The 18,716-nt window shown below is 47.4% G+C and overlaps 1 pseudogene; it reads left to right on the top strand.

Annotated features, from left to right (window-relative positions):
- Positions 1–18,716, top strand: part of LOC135516585 (exocyst complex component 4-like) — a 112,130-nt pseudogene that overhangs the window by 54,311 nt on the left and 39,103 nt on the right.

Genomic DNA, 18,716 nt, shown 5'->3' on the forward strand with positions numbered 1-18,716 from the left:
ACCCCACCTTCTCCATATCCTTTTTACTTTACAGTGTGTATGTACGCGTGTTTGTGCACGCACACACGCAAGTTCAAGCCGAGGCCCGTTGCTATGGAAACCTCTATATAAGTAGTGGAGCAAGGTGTTCTTTCTTGCGTAATGAGCAACACATAGATGGTGCTGTTCAGTAGATAATGCCCAGTGTATTACACAGCATCTCTAAGGGTTCCTGTAAAACATCCTCAGTGTGCAGTCCTTTGATTTAAACACGGAATACACATGTCCTGTGCTTTGGCTCTTCTAATCTAATAGAGGAATTTGGTTGACATGGTGATCGCTACTCAGATGGTGTCACAGACATATTGAATTGTCATATTGAAAATCTGTTGGTTTTTATCCTGGTTAGACTTGCAATGTTCTGACAACTTTCCCCAAATTCGCAGGTTTTCTAGAAATCTGGGTTCGAAGCCTGGGAATGTTGCTACCCTGGTACATACAGTATGTCTGATGATGCAACGAGCCATGTTATGGACTATGGCTGATCATATAGCCAGTTTATGTCATCTGGCCAGTGGTGTGTGTGTGTGTGTGTGTGTGTGTGTGTGTGTGTGTGTGTGTCGGGGACCTGGCACAGTCACTTAGCTTGATGGTTCCTGTGAAGACACTACAGACGACAATAAATGACATCCTCCTGGGTGAGTTAGGGTCCCAGCTAGCCCACCTGACACTGCATGCTAAACACACACACACACACATTCTCCTGGGTGAGTTAGGGTCCCAGCTAGCCCACCTGACACTGCATGCTAAACACACACACACACACATTCTCCTGGGTGAGTTAGGGTCCCAGCTAGCCCACCTGACACTGCATGCTAAACACACACACACACACACACACATTCTCCTGGGTGAGTTAGGGTCCCAGCTAGCCCACCTGACACTGCATGCTAAACACACACACACACACACATTCTCCTGGGTGAGTTAGGGTCCCAGCTAGCCCACCTGACACTGCATGCTAAACACACACACACACACATTCTCCTGGGTGAGTTAGGGTCCCAGCTAGCCCACCTGACACTGCATGCTAAACACACACACACACACACATTCTCCTGGGTGAGTTAGGGTCCCAGCTAGCCCACCTGACACTGCATGCTAAACACACACACACACACACACATTCTCCTGGGTGAGTTAGGGTCCCAGCTAGCCCACCTGACACTGCATGCTAAACACACACACACACACATTCTCCTGGGTGAGTTAGGGTCCCAGCTAGCCCACCTGACACTGCATGCTAAACACACACACACACACACACACACATTCTCCTGGGTGAGTTAGGGTCCCAGCTAGCCCACCTGACACTGCATGCTAAACACACACACACACACATTCTCCTGGGTGAGTTAGGGTCCCAGCTAGCCCACCTGACACTGCATGCTAAACACACACACACACACACATTCTCCTGGGTGAGTTAGGGTCCCAGCTAGCCCACCTGACACTGCATGCAACACACACACACACACACATTCTCCTGGGTGAGTTAGGGTCCCAGCTAGCCCACCTGACACTGCATGCTAAACACACACACACACACATTCTCCTGGGTGAGTTAGGGTCCCAGCTAGCCCACCTGACACTGCATGCTAAACACACACACACACATTCTCCTGGGTGAGTTAGGGTCCCAGCTAGCCCACCTGACACTGCATGCTAAACACACACACACACACACACACACACATTCTCCTGGGTGAGTTAGGGTCCCAGCTAGCCCACCTGACACTGCATGCTAAACACACACACACACACACACACATTCTCCTGGGTGAGTTAGGGTCCCAGCTAGCCCACCTGACACTGCATGCTAAACACACACACACACACATTCTCCTGGGTGAGTTAGGGTCCCAGCTAGCCCACCTGACACTGCATGCTAAACACACACACACACACATTCTCCTGGGTGAGTTAGGGTCCCAGCTAGCCCACCTGACACTGCATGCTAAACACACACACACACACATTCTCCTGGGTGAGTTAGGGTCCCAGCTAGCCCACCTGACACTGCATGCTAAACACACACACACACACACACACACATTCTCCTGGGTGAGTTAGGGTCCCAGCTAGCCCACCTGACACTGCATGCTAAACACACACACACACACACACACACACACATTCTCCTGGGTGAGTTAGGGTCCCAGCTAGCCCACCTGACACTGCATGCTAAACACACACACACACACACACACACATACATTCTCCTGGGTGAGTTAGGGTCCCAGCTAGCCCACCTGACACTGCATGCTAAACACACACACACACACACACACACACACACACACACACACACACACACACACACACACACACACACACACACACACACACATTCTCCTGGGTGAGTTAGGGTCCCAGCTAGCCCACCTGACACTGCACGCTAAACACACACACACACACACACATTCTCCTGGGTGAGTTAGGGTCCCAGCTAGCCCACCTGACACTGCATGCTAAACACACACACACACACACACACATTCTCCTGGGTGAGTTAGGGTCCCAGCTAGCCCACCTGACACTGCATGCTAAACACACACACACACACACATTCTCCTGGGTGAGTTAGGGTCCCAGCTAGCCCACCTGACACTGCATGCTAAACACACACACACACACACATACATTCTCCTGGGTGAGTTAGGGTCCCAGCTAGCCCACCTGACACTGCAAGCTAAACACACACACACACACACACACACATTCTCCTGGGTGAGGTAGGGTCCCAGCTAGCCCACCAGACACTGCAAGCTAAACACACACACACACACACACACACACACACACACACACACACACACACACACACACACACACACACACACACACACACACACACATTCTCCTGGGTGAGTTAGGGTCCCAGCTAGCCCACCTGACACTGCATGCTAAACACACACACACACACATTCTCCTGGGTGAGTTAGGGTCCCAGCTAGCCCACCTGACACTGCATGCTAAACACACACACACACACATTCTCCTGGGTGAGTTAGGGTCCCAGCTAGCCCACCTGACACTGCATGCTAAACACACACACACACACACACATTCTCCTGGGTGAGTTAGGGTCCCAGCTAGCCCACCTGACACTGCATGCTAAACACACACACACACACACACACACACACACACACACACACATTCTCCTGGGTGAGTTAGGGTCCCAGCTAGCCCACCTGACACTGCATGCTAAACACACACACACACACACACATTCTCCTGGGTGAGTTAGGGTCCCAGCTAGCCCACCTGACACTGCATGCTAAACACACACACACACACACACACACATTCTCCTGGGTGAGTTAGGGTCCCAGCTAGCCCACCTGACACTGCATGCTAAACACACACACACACACATTCTCCTGGGTGAGTTAGGGTCCCAGCTAGCCCACCTGACACTGCATGCTAAACACACACACACACACACACATTCTCCTGGGTGAGTTAGGGTCCCAGCTAGCCCACCTGACACTGCATGCTAAACACACACACACACAAACACACTCTCCTGGGTGAGTTAGGGTCCCAGCTAGCCCACCTGACACTGCATGCTAAACACACACACACACACACACATTCTCCTGGGTGAGTTAGGGTCCCAGCTAGCCCACCTGACACTGCATGCTAAACACACACACACACACACACACACATTCTCCTGGGTGAGTTAGGGTCCCAGCTAGCCCACCTGACACTGCATGCTAAACACACACACACACACACACATTCTCCTAGGTGAGTTAGGGTCCCAGCTAGCCCACCTGACACTGCATGCTAAACACACACACACATTCTCCTGGGTGAGTTAGGGTCCCAGCTAGCCCACCTGACACTGCATGCTAAACACACACACACACACATTCTCCTGGGTGAGTTAGGGTCCCAGCTAGCCCACCTGACACTGCATGCTAAACACACACACACACACACACACACATTCTCCTGGGTGAGTTAGGGTCCCAGCTAGCCCACCTGACACTGCATGCTAAACACACACACACACACACACACATTCTCCTGGGTGAGTTAGGGTCCCAGCTAGCCCACCTGACACTGCATGCTAAACACACACACACACATTCTCTTTCACTCAACACACAGACTAATTCACACTTAAACACACACACCCTGAATGAACGCTTGACCGCAATGCGTGATCCCTCCTCGCTCCGGAGCCCCTCTTTCTGTCGTCCGTCACCTGGGTGTCCGTGTCTTCCATCCTTCTGGGAAATGAGGAGATCTATTAGAATGGCCTGCTGAGTGAGATAACGAGGGGAATGGGCCTCTCTCTCTCCTTCTCTGCTCTGGAAAACCAGAGATTCATCACATCGAATGAGGGATGAGAACAGGTGAAAGGTCAGAACCTGGTGGGGGGGTGTGTGTGTGTGTGTGTGTGTGTGTGTGGAAGAGAGATCCCACTATATCTCCTCACCACATAAGATGGACCCCTCATGCTCACTGAGGTATGTCTCATTGTGATTTGTTCCTGTCCCTAACCATTCATAACATACATCCTCCCTGTCTGTCTCTAACCTAACCATTCATAACATACATCCTGTCTGTCTGTCTGTCCCTAACCATTCATAACATACATCCTGTCTGTCTGTCTGTCTGTCTCTAACCATTCATAACATACATCCTGTCTATCTCTAACCATTCATAACATACATCCTGTCTGTCTGTCTGTCCCTAACCATTCATAACATACATCCTGTCTGTCTGTCTGTCTGTCTCTAACCATTCATAACATACATCCTGTCTATCTCTAACCATTCATAACATACATCCTGTCTGTCTGTCTGTCTGTCTGTCTGTCTGTCTGTCTGTCTGTCTGTCTGTCTGTCTGTCTCTAACCATTCATAACATACATCCTGTCTGTCACTAACCATTCATAACATACATCCTCCCTGTCTCTGTCCCTAGCCATTCATAACATACATCCTCCCTGTCTGTCTGTCTGTCTGTCTGTCTGTCCCTAACCATTCATAACATACATCCTCCCTGTCTGTCTGTCTGTCTGTCTGTCTGTCTGTCTGTCTGTCTGTCTGTCTGTCTCTAACCATTCATAACATACATCCTGTCTGTCTGTCTCTAACCATTCATAACATACATCCTGCCTGTCTGCCTGTCTCTCTGTCTCTAACCATTCATAACATACATCCTCCCTGTCTGCCTGTCCCTAACCATTCATAACATACATCCTCCCTGTCTGTCTGTCTGTCTGTCTGTCTCTAACCATTCATAACATACATCCTGTCTGTCTGTCTGTCTCTAACCATTCATAACATACATCCTGTCTGTCTGTCTGTCTGTCTGTCTGTCTGTCTGTCTGTCTAACCATTCATAACATACATCCTCCCTGTCTGTCTGTCTGTCTCTAACCATTCATAACATACATCCTGCCTGTCTGCCTGTCTGTCTGTCTCTAACCATTCATAACATACATCCTGCCTGTCTGTCTGTCTGTCTGTCTCTAACCATTCATAACATACATCCTGTCTGTCTGTCTGTCTCTAACCATTCATAACATACATCCTGCCTGTCTGCCTGTCTGTCTCTAACCATTCATAACATACATCCTGTCTGTCTGTCTGTCTGTCTCTAACCATTCATAACATACATCCTGTCTGTCTGTCTGTCTCTAACCATTCATAACATACATCCTGTCTGTCTGTCTGTCTCTAACCATTCATAACATACATCCTGCCTGTCTGCCTGTCTGTCTGTCTCTAACCATTCATAACATACATCCTGTCTGTCTGTCTGTCTCTAACCATTCATAACATACATCCTGTCTGTCTGTCAGTCTGTCTGTCTGTCTGTCTGTCTCTAACCATTCATAACATACATCCTGTCTGTCTCTAACCATTCATAACATACATCCTGTCTGTCTCTAACCATTCATAACATACATCCTGTCTGTCTGTCTGTCTCTAACCATTCATAACATACATCCTGCCTGTCTGCCTGTCTGTCTCTAACCATTCATAACATACATCCTGTCTGTCTGTCTGTCTGTCTCTAACCATTCATAACATACATCCTGTCTGTCTGTCTGTCTCTAACCATTCATAACATACATCCTGTCTGTCTGTCTGTCTCTAACCATTCATAACATACATCCTGCCTGTCTGCCTGTCTGTCTCTAACCATTCATAACATACATCCTGTCTGCCTGTCTGTCTGTCTCTAACCATTCATAACATACATCCTGTCTGTCTGTCTGTCTCTAACCATTCATAACATACATCCTGTCTGCCTGTCTGTCTGTCTCTAACCATTCATAACATACATCCTGTCTGTCTGTCTGTCTCTAACCATTCATAACATACATCCTGTCTGTCTGTCAGTCTGTCTGTCTGTCTGTCTGTCTGTCTCTAACCATTCATAACATACATCCTGTCTGTCTCTAACCATTCATAACATACATCCTGTCTGTCTCTAACCATTCATAACATACATCCTGTCTGTCTGTCTGTCTCTAACCATTCATAACATACATCCTGCCTGTCTGTCTGTCTGTCTCTAACCATTCATAACATACATCCTGTCTGCCTGTCTGTCTGTCTCTAACCATTCATAACATACATCCTGTCTGTCTGTCTGTCTCTAACCATTCATAACATACATCCTGTCTGCCTGTCTGTCTGTCTCTAACCATTCATAACATACATCCTGTCTGTCTGTCTGTCTCTAACCATTCATAACATACATCCTGTCTGTCTCTAACCATTCATAACATACATCCTGTCTGTCTCTAACCATTCATAACATACATCCTGTCTGTCTCTAACCATTCATAACATACATCCTCCCTGTCTCTGTCCCTAACCATTCATAACATTGTATGTCCTTAAACATTCATAACATACATCCTGCCTGTCTGTCTGTCTCTAACCATTCATAACATACATCCTCCCTGTGTGTCTCTGTCCCTATCCATTCATAACATACATCCTGTCTTTCTCTGTCCCTAACCATTCATAACATACATCCTCCATGTCTCTGTCCCTAACCATTCATAACATACATCCTCCCTGTCTCTGTCCCTAACCATTCATAACATACATCCTCCCTGTTTCTGTCCCTAACCATTCATAACATACATCCTCCCTGTCTCTGTCCCTAGCCATTCATAACATACATCCTCCCTGTCTCTGTCCCTAACCATTCATAACATACATCCTCCCTGTCTCTGTCCCTAACCATTCATAACATACATCCTCCCTGTCTCTGTCCCTAGCCATTCATAACATACATCCTCCCTGTCTCTGTCCCTAGCCATTCATAACATACATCCTCCCTGTCTCTGTCCCTAGCCATTCATAACATACATCCTCCCTGTCTCTGTCCCTAGCCATTCATAACATACATCCTCCCTGTCTCTGTCCCTAGCCATTCATAACATACATCCTCCCTGTCTCTGTCCCTAGCCATTCATAACATACATCCTCCCTGTCTCTGTCCCTAACCATTCATAACATACATCCTCCCTGTCTCTGTCCCTAGCCATTCATAACATACATCCTCCCTGTCTCTGTCCCTAACCATTCATAACATACATCCTCCCTGTGTGTCTCTGTCCCTAACCATTCATAACATACATCCTCCCTGTCCCTAACCATTCATAACATACATCCTCCCTGTGTGTCTCTGTCCCTAACCATTCATAACATACATCCTCCCTGTCTCTGTCCCTAGCCATTCATAACATACATCCTCCCTGTCTCTGTCCCTAACCATTCATAACATACATCCTCCCTGTGTGTCTCTGTCCCTAACCATTCATAACATACATCCTCCCTGTCTCTGTCCCTAACCATTCATAACATACATCCTCCCTGTCTCTGTCCCTAACCATTCATAACATTGTATGTCCTTAACCATTCATAACATGCTGTCTACCAGTCTAGTGATGGACTACCAACCAACCAAACACCCTCCATCCATTTCTCTCCTTCATTTTCTCCCACCCAAATGTTTTCATGTAACATTCGTCTAAAGTTTAAAAAGGTAGGCAAAGACCCCGTGTCTCTCCCAAATTCACTCAGTCATTCAGTCACTCTTCATTCCACACAGTACCTCCTCTGGTGTATGTGTACCGTTCAGATCTGGAGTTTAGCCCAACCTTCCTCAGTAAATAAAGTCAGAAGTGTCCCCACATCCCTGAAAACAAAAGACCACCAGATGTGTGTGAGTCCTAGTGGAACCAGAGACTTTGACAGATGCTGCTAATTGTAGTCAGAGCCAGCTGCCTCTGTATGACTGGGGAGGCACTCTGCCAGTACCGAGACTCTTCTTTTCAACCGCTCAGCCCAAACTACCTGGATGAGACTCCTTTTGCCTGCCGATTGAACTAGATTTAGGAATGTTTATTAAGCTAATGAATTCTAATTGTTGCTGAGGCAGGTTGGTTAACGTCACATGTACAAAGCCTTATCTGGCCTGAGGAGCCTCTAAACTGACAGCTAATGCCTGGCTCGGTGGGCTGACGGCTTGACTTCACTATCTGTTGGGTCACTTGTCCTCTATAGGCCCTAGTGTTGTATATTTCAGGTCAGAATACAGTATGTTTAGAGAGAATGTTTACATTGTTAAATACTTCTCCTCTGATATGTAGCACCGTACTACAACGAAGTGCTCCACTCCTGTTCCAACAGATATATGCACTTATCAACCACAATTAAAAGAACACTTATTGAATGTTCCCTCTACATTGAAAAAATTGGTCCTTGTGTGGACTGGTGGAGGCTGTAGAGCTGAAGTACTCTACTCACGAGCAGGTTCGAATCAGAAATATAAATTCATTATTTAGCTTTAGCATTGAGCTGAGGTCAGAATGGTTTTGACTGCTGTGCATTAGCTTGTCTGTTAGTAGTCAGTTAATGAATGAGAGTCAATGAGATTAGAGAGGAGCTTTTAGACTTGGAGGCTGACAGGAGTGGTACTGCCCTGGAGAGACCTCCTGATGGTCCACCATCAGTGGTCCAGGATCAGTTGTCTTTGCCTCTGTTCTAACTCTAAACCTGTACAATACAACTGACCTGGGATGAATTGATAAGAACAGTTTGAATTGCTGTTCAAATATCAACCGTTCTCCCTTCCTTAATGTAATCACTCAAACACTGAGGTAAAACCTTGGGAAGGAAGAAGGGACGCATTTGAAAGGAATTCAAACTGGGCCTTAGTACCTGCTGCATCTTAGGGCCCTGTTCTATAATAGGGCCCTGTTCTATAATAGGGCCCTGTTCTATAATACTCTTCAACTGTATCATTCCTTTCCTCTCTTCCTTGAAGTCATTTCAGAAGGAAGGAAGGAGGCATTTTGAGTATTCTAACAGGGCCAATGTTTGGGCTGTGTATCGCAGCTTCTTCACCTGTTGTCCCTCCAGCCGTCCTCACCACAGCCTCTATCTCTGCTGCCCTCTGCAGGCTGCTGCTGGAACTGCTGGAGCTGCTGTTTGACAAGTTCAACGCGGTAGCTGCGGCCCACAGTGTGGTGCTGGCCCACCTGCAGCAGATCGTGGTGTCCCCCAACGGAGCCCAGGAGGGCATCAAGCTCTATGAGCTAGCCGACGTCTCTGCTAAGATCCAGACCGTGCTCCAGGTCAGTTCAAGTTTAAAATATCAACTTTTGAGTCCATCACAGTCCCGAATCCCTGCACCACACACAAATAAAAAATATCGACAAAGATCCATCTGCTGTTCTGTGTATCCATAAAGATTCACGGATGATATTGCCGCAGATGATTTGCACACATGTGGTTAAACCTTTAGACTGTGAAAGCATAGATTAGGCTTCCATGAGCAGGAATGATCACACATGATGTTAACTCGGAAAGACAAGACTCACTGTTCAGACATCAACTACAATGACAAAAACAGATATAGCTTTACCTTCAGTGACAAATCTTTACTAATGCAGATTGACTATTTACTGTACACATTCATTGTAGAAATCTATCTGGTTCTTCATATGCGGCCCGGGAGGTGTGACTGTGAAAGCATGTCGTATCCATAGCAGGAGGGATGTAGGCTAATTCCTTGAGAGAATGCTGTTACCTCTGTGTGTGTTGTGCATCCAGCTAGGAATCCTGGCAGTGTTTCACCCAACACTCGTTTGTGCAGCCAGTCAACGTTGTCTTTCTTTTCAAAGAAGAGATTATTCTTGTGGAACGAGTGCTGAGAGTACACACACGTGTATAGAAAAAACACATTGAAAAACACACATTCAAACAAGCACACACAAAAACTCTCTCCCCTCGTCTAGTCAATGAGTGCTGGGGGTGCCTGCCTTACATGGGCGTTCCTCTGGGATCTGTCATAGGTCACTTCCAAACAGCTGCTCATCATCTCAGCCAATCAGACGGGAGCAGAGAGCAAACACAGTGCAGCCGACACGCACCAATTAAAGGACTGCAATTAAACCAGGCAATCAGGGGAAGTGCCTGTTCCTGTGTGTGTCACAACTAACATCAACCCCACTGTAAAATGTGTCTTTTTTCCCATTCCTAATCTGACACGATGATGAAATCCATAGCGCTTGATTTCTTCCGCCGCGTTGTAAGACGTAAGCCTGTGTGTAGGTGGACACATTTCAGAGTGTAGTGAAGTGTGGAAACGAGGGGAGGGATGAGAACGGAACACGGGTCTGGTGATGAAACGGAGGAGCCAGAGGGGGCGTTGGCACGGGAACAGCCAGTTCCGCTGGGGAAGCGTTCCAGTAACGTGAAGCTCGCTGTCCCCTGTGGAGGGAGTCATTGTGAGGTGTAGCTCCAGGGTAGTTTCCCGTCACACATGTGAGTGATGGCTGGGCTCCAGCTTGAGCTCTGAGCATTAAAGAGTCTACAGTCAAACTACAGATGGAGGAGTGAGGATCCACATCATGGTTCTAGGACTGGTATTCGAGATATGGTCTCTGACTGTTCTCTCCAGACCAGTCTGCTGTCATGTAGCTTGGTCTGTATGGATTAGGCTTCCAATGACACAAACCCATATAGCCTTACCGTTAGTGACCACAAGCTTTACTAATGTGGATTGACTACACGTTCATTGATTTTTACAATCTGGTTTCTTTATATGCAGCCCAGGGCTGTATGTAGAACTGTGAAAGCAGACAGAATGTCAGTGAGTCTTGCCTTTTGTAGTTAGCATAATACATTTTTTTTAAATAATATGTTTTTTCCTCCTCCATGTTTTTTCCTCCTCCATCCCGAGTGCCTGGTCACACCTCCTCCATCTCTAGTGCCTGGTCACACCTCCTCCATCCCTCTTGCCTGGTCACACCTCCTCCATCCCTCTTGCCTGGTCACACCTCCTCCATCCCCAGTGCCTGGTCACACCTCCTCCATCCCTAGTGCCTGGTCACACCTCCTCCATCCCTAGTGCCTGGTCACACCTCCTCCATCCCTAGTGCCTGGTCACACCTCCTCCATCCCTCGTGCCTGGTCACACCTCCTCCATCCCTCGTGCCTGGTCACACCTCCTCCATCTCTCGTGCCTGGTCACACCTCCTCCATTTCTTGTGCCTGGTCACACCTCCTCCATCCCTCGTGCCTGGTCACACCTCCTCCATTCCTTGTGCCTGGTCACACCTCCTCCATCCCTCGTGCCTGGTCACACCTCCTCCATCCCTAGTGCCTGATCACACCTCCATCCCTAGTGCCTGGTCACACCTCCTCCATCCCTAGTGCCTGGTCACACCTCCATCCCTCGTGCCTGGTCACACCTCCTCCATCCCTCGTGCCTGGTCACACCTCCTCCATCCCTAGTGCCTGGTCACACCTCCTCCATCCCTCGTGCCTGGTCACACCTCCTCCATCCCTAGTGTCTGGTCACACCTCCTTCATCCCTCGTGCCTGGTCACACCTCCTCCATCCCTCGTGCCTGGTCACACCTCCTCCATTCCTTGTGCCTGGTCACACCTCCTCCATTCCTCGTGCCTGGTCACACCTCCTCCATCCCTCATGCCTGGTCACACCTCCTCCATCCCTCATGCCTGGTCACACCTCCTCCATCCCTAGTGCCTGGTCACACCTCCATCCCTCGTGCCTGGTCACACCTCCTCCATCCCTAGTGCCTGGTCACACCTCCTCCATCCCTAGTGCCTGGTCACACCTCCTCCATCCCTCGTGCCTGGTCACACCTCCTCCATCCCTCGTGCCTGGTCACACCTCCTCCATCCCTAGTGCCTGGTCACACCTCCTCCATCCCTCGTGCCTGGTCACACCTCCATCCCTCGTGCCTGATCACACCTCCATCCCTCGTGCCTGGTCACACCTCCATCCCTCCTGCCTGGTCACACCTCCATCCCTCGTGCCTGGTCACACCTCCATCTCTAGTTCCTGGTCACACCTCCATCCCTCGTGCCTGGTCACACCCTCATCCCTTGTGGCTGGCCACACCCCCATCCCTTGTGGCTGGCCACACCCCCATCCCTTGTGGCTGGCCACACCCCTGTCCCTCGTGGCTGGCCACACCCCCGTCCCTCGTGGCTGCATTATTGTTTGTCACTTGGCCGTAAATTACACCCATTAATTTTTCTCGGTTGCCCAGGCTATTTCATTATTTCAACAATAAATCATGTTTCCATTGTGTTAATGATGGAGATGGATTTCCAGGTTTTTACTCTGTTTATTCCAGAAGAGTAATGAGAAGAGAATGGTTCAGGCCATTGGGTGTCTGACTGCACCCCATATGCCAGGTCTTGAAATATGCAGACAGACAGATGAACAGTATGTTTACATTGTAACACTTCTGACAGACAACTATGAAGCTCCGCCCATATCTTTTGGACTTCACAGCGTTCTCAGAAGGCATGGATTACTGAGTCATTGTTAGTTTTACACTTAAGACATGACTCTGCCATTGTGCTGTAGAATTTGTGAATTTTGTCTCTGGTTGAATAAATTCTATACATTGGTTTGTACTGGATTAAGCTACATGTTCATGAACTGTTTTGTTAGTTTTGCTCCAACATTCCCTCCATCTTGTGGCAACATTACTCTCCTCGTCAGCATCGTGTGTGAATTTGAATGTGTGTGTGTTTGTTTGATTGTATGTTTCAATGTGTTTTTTCTTTTGCTCGTGCGGTCCGTGTACACGTTTGTGTATAGATAGCTGAGGAACTGCATTTCAACTGACGCGCTTTCATGTTCTCAGCACTCGTTCCACAAGAATAATCCCTTCTTTGAAAAGAAAGACAACGTTGACTGGCTGCACAAACGAGTGTTGGGTGAAACACTGCCAGGATTCCTAGCTGGATGCACAACACACACAGAGGTAACAGCATTCTCTCAAGGAATTAGCCTACATCCCTCCTGCTATGGATACGACATGCTTTCACAGTCATACCCCCCGGGCCGCATATGAAGAACCAGATAGACTATTTACTGTACACGTTCATTGTAGAAATCAGTCTGCATTAGTAAACATGTGAAATATTGTGGTCACTGAAGGTGAGGCTACATGGGTTTGTCATTGTAGTTGATGTCAGAACAGTGAGTCCTAGTTAACATCATGTGAGGTAGACCTCCTGAGGGACACAGTGAAGAGTTGACAGCAGTTTTCTCCTTTCCTCTTTTCTATTTTACACTCTGCTCTTTTCTTATCTCGCTCTTATTTTCTCCCTCACATCTTTTCTCTTCCTTGTTTTCGTCTCGTTCTAAGTCTCTGAGGGCTAGCGTTCTCTCCCTTTTCTTTTGAGAGGAGAGAGACGGAGGGAGCAAGAGGGAGAGCAAGCGAGGGTGCCGGGGAGCGAGCGGGAGGGAGGGGGGGGAAATGGAGGGAGGGAGCTAGAGAGAGATGGGCACAGACCGGTGGAGGGGGGTGACTGAAAGAGAGGAGAGTAAAGGGAGAGAGAGGTGCACACTGGGATTGAGTATATGGGCTTATCATCACTCCATCAGACCAGGAGTCAGACGGTGACCTTGAGCACATTTTTTCCATCACATTTTCTTTTCTCTTGCGTTTTCTCTCTCTCACTCATTCTCTCTCTTTTTTTCACCCCTCAAAACCACTCAGAATGAAAAGCAGTGACTCTGCAATGCCAACTGTTGCTAAGGCGGCCCTGAGCTAACTGCGGACGGGCGGGCAGGCAGGCCTTAGGGCTCGAAGACGCAGCTAGACTTGAATCACATTTTGTCCAAAGCCTACTTTAGTGGAACTGAGGACAAATGCTCTGTCTTATTGAACATTGATTATCTAAGACCCAGGCCCCTTGATTGGCTCAAAATTGGTCCTTACACTAAGCTGTGATTGGATAGGTACTGGATCAACAGAGTCATGATTTGTCTGGGCCAACTGATTGCCTGCCAGTTTATTCACCGCTGTTGCAGCTCTGTTTGGAGGAGAATATGAAGAGATGGACAGATAGAGGTGGCGTTGTATACTCTCAAAGCCAGTCAGATGGATAATGGTTGGATGGAGTTTATTAAAATAGTTTCAATCCAAATCTGACCCTTCATACTGTACATTGGCTACCTAATCGCCCCCTAGCTTCCAATTGGCTCAGTCACCTACCCTCTCCACGGCAACTCCACTTTACTGACGTTACTGTCCCCATGGGGACATGCTGTTAAAGTATCATGTACACATTTAGATTGGCGTTTAAATACAGTAGACAACACATTGACAATACAACATTCATAACAGTTACATACCAATTAAAAGAGACTAGCTTGCTGGCCTTACTGGGTCGATAGGATCATTTCGCCCGAGCTGTTTAGGAGGGATATCACACCTGGCACAAATTATTGTCTAGTTCTGTTATTCCTGCCGGGGGGGGGTACCCTATACCTGCACCCAGAGGGGAGTAGTTCAATGTCTGGGTACATGGGGTGGCTTGGGTGAAAAATCTTTAGTGAGCCTTGCTGATGGCCCTGACATGAAAGATCTCGTCCAGACCTGTCTGTTTCTCCTTTGCTTGACGTGGTGATAATCTGTCTCAGCATATTTCTCTGGTTGACAGTGGTCTTGCTGAACCAACAAACAATACAACAAGTTGAAATACTCTCAATGAAAGATCTGCAAAACAGAGTCCGTTTAGTCCAGTCAACATTAAAAGATCCCAGCTTTTTGAGAAAGTACAGTCTCCGTTGACTCTTTTTCTAGATCATTATTGTCCAAGAGGACAGCCAGATGTGTGTATTTCTCTATGTTCTGACCTGTTACAGACGTAGGTGGTGTTCTCTTCCTGAAGTCTCTTTGGTTTTGTTGTTATCGAGGACCAAGTGTGATTCATCACAGCACTCTAGTCATTTAGGACCGGGCCATGGGGTTCCTCATCATCATGCAACAGTCTGATCAAGGCAGTGTCATCAGAGAACTAAACTAGGTGTCTGTCAGGATGGGAACTAGTACAACTATTAGTGTACAGTTGGTTGTCCTAAATAAAATAGTCAAATAAAGGTAAATGAAAGAGATTGTGTCAGGGACGATGGATAGACAGTTGGAGAAAGAGAGAGAAGGGAGTGTAGGCATTGCACGGCTATGCTGTGCCTTTGTGTTAATGGAAGGCATTAAGCCATTCGCTCTCCAGCGGCGCGGGCACTAGAGCTGCTACCGCTGCCTCTGCTCTGCCAACCCCAGGTTGCCAGGGGCTCCTCACTCCCCCGCCGCCGCGATGTGCGATAATGTCATCTCTTGATTAGAATACTCATTATGTGAAATGAGGTTTTCTTATTCAGTCACTCGTGTTATTATTTTCTGGCCGATTGTATCTTTGTGAGTCTCTCCTTCTCTCCCACTCCCTCTCTCAATCCTTCTTATTCCATTTTCTTTCCATCCCTCTCTCTTTCTCTCCCTCAATCACCATTCCTCTCTTTCTCTTTCCCCCTCCCTTCCTCTCCCTCTCTCTACCCCTCTCCCCCGTCTTTCCTGCTCTCTTCAAGAGACAAACTCAGTGTGACAGCAGCACATGTTAGTCTAGCAGCACATGTTAGTCTAGCAGCACATGCTAGTCTAGCAGCACATGCTAGTCTAGCAGCACATGTTAGTCTAGCAGCACATGCTAGTCGAGCAGCACATGCTAGTCTAGCAGGCAGCACATGTTAGTCTAGCAGGCAGCACATGTTAGTCTAGCAGGCAGCACATGTTAGTCTAGCAGGCAGCACATGTTAGTCTAGCAGGCAGCACATGTTAATGCCTGATAGTCTGGCAGCAGCACATGTTAATGCCTGATAGTCTAGCAGGCAGCACATGTTAATGCCTGATAGTCTGGCAGCAGCACATGTTAATGCCTGATAGTCTGGCAGCAGCACAGGTTAATGCCTGATAGTCTGGCAGCAGCACATGTTAATGCCTGATAGTCTGGCAGCAGCACATGTTAATGCCTGATAGTCTGGCAGCAGCACATGTTAATGCCTGATAGTCTGGCAGCAGCACATGTTAATGCCTGATAGTCTGGCAGCAGCACATGTTAATGCCTGATAGTCTGGCAGCAGCACATGTTAATGCCTGATAGTCTGGCAGCAGCACATGTTAATGCCTGATAGTCTGGCAGCAGCACATGTTAATGCCTGATAGTCTGGCAGCAGCACATGTTAATGCCTGATAGTCTGGCAGCAGCACATGTTAATGCCTGATAGTCTGGCAGCAGCACATGTTAATGCCTGATAGTCGGGCCGCAGCACATGTTAATGCCTGATAGTCTGGCCGCAGCACATGTTAATGCCTGATAGTCTGGCAGCAGCACATGTTAATGCCTGATAGTCTGGCAGCAGCACATGTTAATGCCTGATAGTCTGGCAGCAGCACATGTTAATGCCTGATAGTCTGGCAGCAGCACATGTTAATGCCTGATAGTCTGGCAGCAGCACATGTTAATGCCTGATAGTCTGGCAGCAGCACATGTTAATGCCTGATAGTCTGGCAGCAGCACATGTTAATGCCTGATAGTCTGGCAGCAGCACATGTTAATGCCTGATAGTCTGGCAGCAGCACATGTTAATGCCTGATAGTCTGGCAGCAGCACATGTTAATGCCTGATAGTCTGGCAGCAGCACATGTTAATGCCTGATAGTCTGGCAGCAGCACATGTTAATGCCTGATAGTCTGGCAGCAGCACATGTTAATGCCTGATAGTCTGGCAGCAGCACATGTTAATGCCTGATAGTCGGGCCGCATTGCAGATTCCTGAGGGAGGCTGTATGTCAGGCTGCTCTTTGCCCATCCTCTACTCTGACAGTGGGTGCTATAGTTCCCCTATTCCACCCTGCAGCGGCCTTGTGTGTGTGTGTGTGTGCGTGCGTGCGCCAACTTGTGTGTGTGCACTTGTGTCTGCAGGTGTGAAATGTACCCACCATCATGAAACATCTCTACTAGCTAGTATCTATGCTCAGGTGTGTGTTGATGCTGTTGGCTCTTGTCTTGGTGTAGATTACATCTTGTTGGCAGTTGTCTATGTTGTCTCTTGATAGTTCAGGTATGTTCTGAAGACGAGCAGTTGTGCACTAGCATCTATATATTAGCTCGTGGCTCAGGTGTGTGTTGATGCTGTTGGGTCTTGTCTCGGTGTAAATTAGTGGCGGCCATCTTGTTGCAGTTGTCTCTTGTTCACGTCTGTGCTGTAGTGCTGAATGATTAGTGCTTTTTGAGGTTGGTTCGATTATTATTTTTAAACATTAAATGCATTATAAAATAATGACATTACTTTGATTTTAGAGCATTTTAATGGGAATTCCAAATCCCAAAATAGTGAACATTCAATATCCAAAACATTGATAATATTCCATTGTGTTCCTATGAAATAATTAAATATTTCAGTTGTGTATATTACTTCATTTTTATTTGATGACTTTATTATTTAGTCATCTCTTTCTAAAAAAAAGTTCCATCAAGTTACACACAATACCCACAATGACAAAGTGAAAACAGGTTTTTAGAAATGTTTACAAAAAAACATACACGATTTACATAAGTATTCAGACTTTTTGCTATGAGACTCGAAATTGAGCTCAGGTGCATCCTGTTTCCATTGATTGTCCTTGAGATGTTTCTACAACTTGATTGGACATGATTTGAAAAGGCACTCAACTGTCTATCTAAGGTCCAACAGTTGATAGTGCATATCAGAGCAAAAACAAAGCCATGAGGTCGAAGGAATTGTCTGTAGAGCTCCGAGACAGGATTGTGTCGATGCACAGATCAGGGGAAGGGTACCAAAATATTTCTGCAGTGTTGAATGTCCCCAAGAAAACAGTGGCCTCCATCATTCATAAGTATAAGTTTGGAACCACCAATTTAATCCATTTTAGAATAAGGCTGTAACGTAACAAAATGTGGAAAAAGTCAAGGCGTCTGAATACTTTCCGAATGTGCTGTATGTTGTCCCCAGACTGTACTGTCTTTAGCCCTCCTATTTAGACAGTTCCCCAGACTGTGCTGTCTTTAGCCCTCCTATTTAGACAGTTCCCCAGACTGTGCTGTCTTTATCCCTCCTATTTAGACAGTTCCCCAGACTGTACTGTCTTTAGCCCTCCTATTTAGACAGTTCCCCAGACTGTACTGTCTTTAGCCCTCCTATTTAGACAGTTCCCCAGACTGTACTGTCTTTAGCCGTCCTATTTAGACAGTTCCCCAGACTGTACTGTCTTTAGCCCTCCTATTTAGACAGTTCCCCAGACTGTACTGTCTTTAGCCGTCCTATTTAGACA

Source organism: Oncorhynchus masou, chromosome 27, assembly GCF_036934945.1.
Source record: "Oncorhynchus masou masou isolate Uvic2021 chromosome 27, UVic_Omas_1.1, whole genome shotgun sequence".
Classification (NCBI taxonomy): Eukaryota; Metazoa; Chordata; class Actinopteri; order Salmoniformes; family Salmonidae; genus Oncorhynchus; species Oncorhynchus masou.